This window comes from Pinus tabuliformis, chromosome 1_2 (assembly GCF_031772625.1).
Source record: "Pinus tabuliformis cultivar Carrire ecotype Pingquan chromosome 1_2, CPIR1, whole genome shotgun sequence".
NCBI lineage: Eukaryota > Viridiplantae > Streptophyta > Pinopsida > Pinales > Pinaceae > Pinus > Pinus tabuliformis.
The window spans coordinates 199,726,333-199,734,557 of record NC_142298.1 but is presented as its reverse complement, the minus strand read 5'-3'; positions in this window follow the sequence as shown (position 1 = coordinate 199,734,557).

The following is an 8,225-nucleotide window of genomic DNA, read 5'->3' as shown; positions in this document are numbered from 1 at the left end:
ACCCTCAACCCCAGGAGCTCCTCAACTCCGTTCACACCCCCCCCCCCCCCCCCCCCCCAAATTAATGGAAGTCAAAAGATAAGGGGGAAGAGCATATCTTAGTGTTCTTGATCAACCATGACCCTTCACATCTACTAGTCCAAGCTACTCTATGAAGACCAAGAACTTCCCTTTTAAGCTAAGGCTTAGTAAGAGTGTCAACTATCTTCTCATCTATTGAGATGTGTTGAAGCCTTAATGCTCCTCTCTACACCATATCCCAGATATAGTGATATCCAATCTCAATGTGCTTGGACCTATCATGAAACACAAGATTCTCTGAAAGTTAGATCCCACCTTGATTGTCAGAGTATCATAGTCACATCTAGTACCTACTCAAAAAATCTCCCCAAAGAGATTCCTCAACCATACTACCTCATAGCTAGCCATGCTAGCATCAATGTAATCAACCTTAGCCATGCTAAGGGCAACAAATTTTTGCTTCCTACTAATCCAATATATCATGGAAAACCCCAAACTAAAGAAGCACCCAAATGTGCTCTTTCTATAAAAAATGATACCAACCCAAACAACATCAGTATATCCATGATTTCTTAACTCACCAAAGGTATATCTAAATCCATGACTGATAGTCCCATGTCGATATCTGAGAAAATTCTTGGCAGTAACCCAGTGTGCATGTAATGGATCCACCATAAATTGGCTCAAAGCGTTGAGAACAAAACATATGTCTGGTTTAGTGTTCACCAGGAACATCAGAGCCCTAATAAATTGTCGGTACTCATAAGTATTTTCCAAATCAAGACCTGTAGCTTCACCACATAACTTCCTAAAATTCATTTCCACTGGTGTGGCCATAGACTTGCACTCCACCTTCCCAAGTATTTTCAACAACTTGACAACATAATTTCCTTGAGAAATGAAAATCTCGCCAGGTCTCTACAACACCTCTAATCCTAGGAAGCAGTGCATCAAACCAAGATCTATCATTTGAAACTCAGAGGCCGTCTCCCCCTTATATTGGAGAATAAGAGGCTCTCCACATGTCAAGAATAAATCATCAACATATAATACCTGAATCAAAGGCATACCTTGGAAAACTTTGTAGTAGAGGTCCATATTAACATTGCTTCTAGTAGATCCAAGCTTCATCAGATACTTATCATTGAGGGCATATATACCAAGCCCTAGGGGCTTGCTTCAATCTAGAAAGATGTTTCTCCAGCCTGCACACATGAGTATTCCTATCATGCTCTTCAAAGCCCTATGGTTAGTGCAAGTATACCTCTTCCTTGAGAATGTCATCTAGAAATACAGTCTTCACTTCCATCTGGTGAAGCACCCATCCTTGGCTAACAATAAGAGAAATAATAGATTGGATGGTAGTATACCAGGAATCCAGTAAAAAAATGTCATCATTTTCCTCTCCCTCTTTCTGGGAGAAACCTCTAGCTACGAACCTCGCCTTGAACTTTTCAACGCTTCCATCAACACCATGCTTACTTTTGTAGATCCAATTTTAAGTCACAATAGATTTACCTTTTGGTCCCAGAACCACTTCACATACATCATTCTTCATGATGGAATCATATACTTCAACCATGACATCCTTCCAAACTTGTTCTTTAACAACGCTTTCAACAATGCATGGTTTAGCTTGTATAATGTTGCTCATAGCTACAACATGTCCCTAGTATCGACATGGCTTCTTGCTTTCTCTGAAGGATCTTCTTGGGGTAGTATGTCTTTCAACATCTTGTAAAGTGTCACAAAGCCATAATGGTCTCTTTTTAGAAGAGGGAGGATCACACAGAGGGGTATCCAATGGATCCATGGGTTCCATGGGTTCATCAACAAAATCAGGCTCAGGCTTAAGCATAAGAGGCTCTTCTTGTACATCCATAGCATCATCCTTTCTTTGAACATTGGCAAGGGGAGGAATATCCCTTGCTTTCCCAAGGGTAGAATCTCCATCAAGTGTAACATCCTTGCTAAAATCTATGTTTCATTGACTAGGTACATATATTGTATAAGCTTTAGAATTTTCAAAACAACCAACAAAAGTACCTTTCTTTCCTGCATCTTCTAACATGGTCCTCTTCTCCTTCGACACATGAAAGTAAATGGGGCAGCCGAAGATCCTCAAGTGTCCAACCTCAAGCTTCATACATGTGAAGACTTATTCGGGAGTCTTGTCACCTAAGACTTGGCGAGGAATTCTAGTTTGAACATAGATAACAATGTTAATATCTTCTCCCCGTAGAAACATTGGAAAATTTTGATGATTCAACATAGCTCTGGCTGCTTCCACGATAGTCCTGTTAGAGTCCTATATTTCATAGGATGACTTGATTGTAGCTGTAATTTTGTATATGAGATGTTGTAAATAATTTTCCATTCTATAAATTTATTTCTAAAGAAAAAGAAAAGAAAAAATAGAAAAGAAATGGAAAAGGGGGATATAAAAAATATTTATGTGAGAAGAACAAAGAATCAAAATATGAAAAAAGAAGAAAAAGAATGAAAATATCCCATAAAATATATGGATGCATGTGAGCAAGTCAAAATGCCACTCAAAAATAAAAAATTGCATTAGAAGTACCTTAGAAAATTTTCAATGAAGTGTGCAGCTTGTTGAAATGCCACAGAGAAGTAGGTTAGTTGTTTTAATCACACTGTTTAAACGTGATCAAAAGAGATTAAAGAAAATTAGTTTAGATTAGTGGAATAATCAACCATACAATCTAATCATGGTAGAATAAAAAATAGTTAACTACAATGTTTAAGCGTGGTTAATTAAGATTTAAGGTTAAGTCTAATTGCTTATTTCATCGCATTTCCAAAGTTGTGAATAAATTTTTTCATGCAACACATTTTGTCATTACACGATAAAGGTGAGGCGCACCTTCCAGTGGCTCCGATCCACCTCGCCCGGATAAATGATGGGGGATCGTCTTCGGCCTCCCCGAGCCCCTCCAAGGTTTAATCGGGGTGGGGGGGGGGGGTGGTTTCGAAAAATTAGTAATCCCTTGCAATGTGGCGGCTCCAAAACATTTCACACCCCCCCTGTTTATTCTCGCTTACCACTCTGACCCCCCTCCGAAAACTGCAATCCCGCTCCCCGCTCGCGCTGACTGTTGACCCTTCGTCTGCTCCCACAATGCTTACATCCCACCATGTGGATTCCCCTGTGCCCACCATTTACTCCTACATCAGTATTTCCCCTCCCTTGCTTTCCCGCCACCTCATGACTGCGAACCCCACTCCCCTCTCGACAAAGCGTTCTCCTGTCATTACTTCTCCTCCAATCTTATGATGCCATTTGACACTCCTACCACCACATCAACAAAAAGTTGTTAGTTAATGCTTGTCCGTTTCCCGTGACAAGGGACCCGCTCTGTTTAAACTGTTAAATCACAACGGTAAGCATGTTTTGCTATATAACCCACCAAAACCTGTTACCTTGCCTCCTTTCCCTGTTTTATGACAAAAATGTAATCAAGAATTTGCAATGCAAAGTCAACCAAACCAATCTGCTCCAGCATTCAGTTAGTGACCAGCATAACCAGCTACTGCAACCAATTACCGAGCCTTCAATTTGCATCCAGACATGAGATTCACTTACTTTTCCCGGGTAATTCTGAATTGCCTGCTCTTTCCTCTTCTCTCATGGCACCTAAAAAATCTAAATCCTCTTATGACAACCCTATGCTACCCCCTACCATTACCTAGATCACCAACCATTAGTGGACCAACAATATAAGATTGTTAAAACCAATGACGATTTTGACTTGTATGAGCTTCACAATTGGTTGAAGCAAAAGTAACTTGACCTCAATGATGAATTGGCCCTATGGGAGTCTTCACTTCCCTAATTCATCTTCGCACATACCTATCACTTCCCAAAATTTGTGTCCTGGTACCAATTTCACTACATCCCCAACCAAAGGGCAATTGTGGCCCATAACAGTGACATCCTTTTCACCATCACTGCAAAATCTATCTCTCAGATGCTACAATTGCCAAATTATGACTCCCTGAAGCCATTTTCAGTAGATTCCCTCATGGAATTCTACAAAAACCTGACCTTCCCACAGAGAGCCAATATTTTTGAGATCTTTCTCCCAAAGGATGCCCAATTACCTAAGAAAAATACCTGCTACTGATCCTCTATGTTCCCTGAGATGACTAAACAGGTAATTGCAATTATTTCATGTATACTTGGCTATCAATCTAATTAGTGGGTTGATGAGGCCATTGTTGGTTTCCTATCAGTCTTTACAATTGGTGATAAACCCCCTATTTTCAATTACAATGAGTTCATTGCATAGTCAATTCATGACCAACTCATTAAATTCTATACCGAGGGGACTTTTAAGTATTCTTCAGTATTGGTGTATTTATTTCTTTACCATCAAGTAGATAGGTTTTCATTTCCTTTGCAGAAGTTAGATGATTAAAGTAATCCATAGTTTGTAATCCTTTGGACCTCCCTAGTGGGGAAAAATTCCATAGAGTACACTTTTTTTGATTATGTTGATCAATTCCTACATACAATTGCCAACTTAATAAACAATGATGTAGAGCCTAGGATACAACTAGAAATTTAGAGAATTCTGCATCTCAACGAGCAGACTAAAACAAGGGATTGTTATTTATACCAAAATTATACAGAAATAAGAGTTTATGCGTGTGAGTTTCCACCCTATAGGCTTCCTAAGTTTGTTCCCATGAGAATATTCTCATTGGAATATATCAGGGAGATGATATATATGGATGATTTACGTTTTGTTGCAGCAAAGAAGAAGTCCCAGTTCAAGATCAAAACACAGGTGGGACTATTTAATTGTAACACCAGGGCAACAGGTAAAGTGGCAAATTTACTCCTTAAACAAATGAACTTCAAATTGAGCTTTACCTGGTCATATGAGCCTTTTGGAATCATCTCCAAGCTCAGAGTGGAACAAAAAACCACTTCCTACACTCACACTCCATGACCAGAGATAGAAAAGTTCATGAAGCAAAGTCAATGGGAAGAGAACACACTACAGGAGGCAGAAGAACATGTCATATCTACAACAACCTCACAGACTCCAGTACATCAAGAGAAGAAAGACAAGAGACCAAGGTAGGAGGTTTCCCCTTCAGTGACAAAGATTGGAGTGAAAGATTTTTGATATACAAAAAGAAGCGCAAGACTAGTTCTCATCCAAATTTTCAGCAAGAAGATGAGGGGCATGCCACCATACACCTGACAGGCCATCATGCTTCTATCAAAGGAGAAGATATCTTCACAGGATCTCCAACCTCCTCAACTTCCCAAGATCCCCCAGATACAACTCAAACATCAGAATTGGTTCAGGACCAGGATGAACCAAATATATTTGCAAAATACAGAGAAATTAAGAAGAAGAATGAGCAGCTCAAGGCCTCCACATACACCCAATTTTGGAAGCAAACAACCTCTTCACAACACAAGCTTCTTTTAGCCTTTAATACAGAGAAGGGGAAAATGCAAATTTCTTTCATCCAATCAGAGATTCCATTTCCAAAGACTCCAGCTGATTACAATAAATCTATTTTCTCCTTTGATGCTGAGCAGATTCACCCCATCGACCAAATTGACCTGCATAAACAAACTGGAAAAATGTTGTACTCTACCTTGACCAACACTGCCATGACAACTTCTAAGTTTTAGTCCTCACTCAACAACATACAGTCACAATTAAAACTTGAAAAGGTTTCATCTTTGGCTAAAAACACCAGGATTAAATCATTGGAGGACCTGGTGATTAAACTTGGGTATGACCCCGTTGAAGGTCTGGAATGTCGCTGCCTCAACATTGGGGATAACCATCTGGCCAGGAACTTGAAAACCGTTCTGTATCCATTTGGAATCATGGCTCCAACTGGGGATGAAGGGACCAATTTACCTTTAAGTATATATGATGGGATATGGAGTGTAATCATGAGTAAAAGGGATGTGGTGAATAGAGATGAAAGTAATACAAACACACACACACATAAACACACACACTTTTTTTTTTCATGTGTGGTTATCGAACACCCGCGGTCACTGGGTGGTCGCTACATCCATGGAAATATTTGAGCTTGATCAAGGGTATCAAGCCCCACAATCAATAGCTAGAACTAACCCCAAAGGCTTCAGGGAGAATTGACCGTGTGACCTCCCAAACGACGAGGCACTTATTTGACCAGTTGAGCTAACCCTTGGGGCTAACACACACACACACATATCCCAGGATTAAACTTATCCTTATCCTGCGATATAAAGATTCTTTAATATGCTAAACAATATAGATCATATAACATTTCAAGAAATAAATACAAGAAAGATAATTGATTTGATTAAATAGTTAATCAAAGTAATTGTTTTACAACATATCACATATAAGATTTCACTGTTTCTATAATGCATTCAATAATAACAACTTCATAGTCTTCAATAGTGCATAAGTATTCAACAATATATAAGATCATACACAACAAAAACAATAAAGAAAATGTGTGACTGTCATCTAATATAAACACAAGATAAAAATAAGGATAATAGTACCTCATAGATCAATGCTCTGCTCATGGAAAGAAAATAGTGTTGGTTCCTCCCTCCTATTAAGATACTTGAAATATACAATAGTGTGAGTCTCTTACTTTTCCTTAGAACAATTTATAACCCCTTTCGAAATACATGAAAGGGGTATTTATAAATAAAAATATAGATTACAAAAATAGTGAATCCTTAAAATTATGAGGAGGTTCAAACAACCTTCCTTAATATAAAACTAAAAGACAAAAATAGAGTCTGTTGGAACCAATCATACAAAATGAGAAGCTTGTTGTGCTTTCATTTTCTGCCTGATTTCATAAATATCCATTATGGGCTTTAATTCTGGAGGATGAGCTAGGTTTAGTCGCATCTGGCCTGCATAAATCGCATCGGAGAGTGCTGGCAGCATGTGGACAATACTATTTGTCAAACATTGTAACATAAGCCATTGGCTGTGTGGTTTAACCAAGTGTTGCCAATAGTGTTCAAAGTTTAACTTAGATAACTTGTTTATGTTATCTTCCTTTGTCTTGGACCAATCCTGCGAATGCTTCATTAGTATCTTGACATCCGACAATGTATCTATGGGGCATTCTTGAATCAAGTTGGCATTGAAAAGGTTTTCATGAATGGTCTCCATGATATTATTTGCGATGTCCCTTGCACTGAAGATGGCTGCCTCTCCTTGTTTCATTCTCATGTCACAATCCCGAAAAAGGATTTCCTTACATGTGTCGTGAATCCTTGGAGGATTGCCAGCTCCCCCTTCTACACTATATTGCTAGGTAATATAGTGAGAGATCTTTTCTTCTATGTCATCGAAGTATGTCCTCAGGTCGGACAACTGATTCATTGTTAAAATTGGCAACTAGGGCCAAAATCCATGTGGGTCAGCTTATTTATGGAAGCTGATATTTTTATTGGATCCCTCTCATTGAGAGGTGTAGGATTGATCTAAAGATCATCCGATTCCGATAAGTATTCATGGAGTTATGAATTTATTTTGATTATGGTATTATTATCAAGCCGACCAACAACTTGAGTAGGCTCAAAAGCCCAATATACATGCCTATTCATCATCTACGTTTTAGTATAAATATAGAGGACTTCAAGTCATTTCAACACACACTTGGGATCTCTTCCTCTCTCTACTTGTCTTTGGGTTTTAGTAGGAGGAAAGATCCTAAGGGATAACGCTGCCCTGATCCAGAAAGTTGGAAAAGCCGGAAAATATGGAACTGCCGAAAAAGCCAGAAAAGCTGGAACTGTCGGAAAAGCCGAAAAAGCTGGAAAAGTTGGAACTGCTAGAAAAGCCGGAAAAGCCGGAATTGTCAAAAAAGTCAGAAAAGTCGGAACTACTAGAAAAGTCAGAAAAGCTAGAACTGCCAGAAAAGTTAGAACTGCAGGAAAATCTGGAACTGCCGAAAAAGCCAAAACTGTCAGAAAAGGCGGAACTGCCGGAAAAGCCGGAAAATTCGGAACTACTGGAACTGTCGGAACTGCTGAGAACAATTGGAACTGTCGGCACTGCAGGGAACAACCGGAACTACTGGGAAGGCAACATGGTGCAACAATGGCACATAATGTAGTACAATGACGATTGGTGTAGCATGGTGCAGCGCGGTGAGGTGCAGCATGATGATGAAATGCAACACAA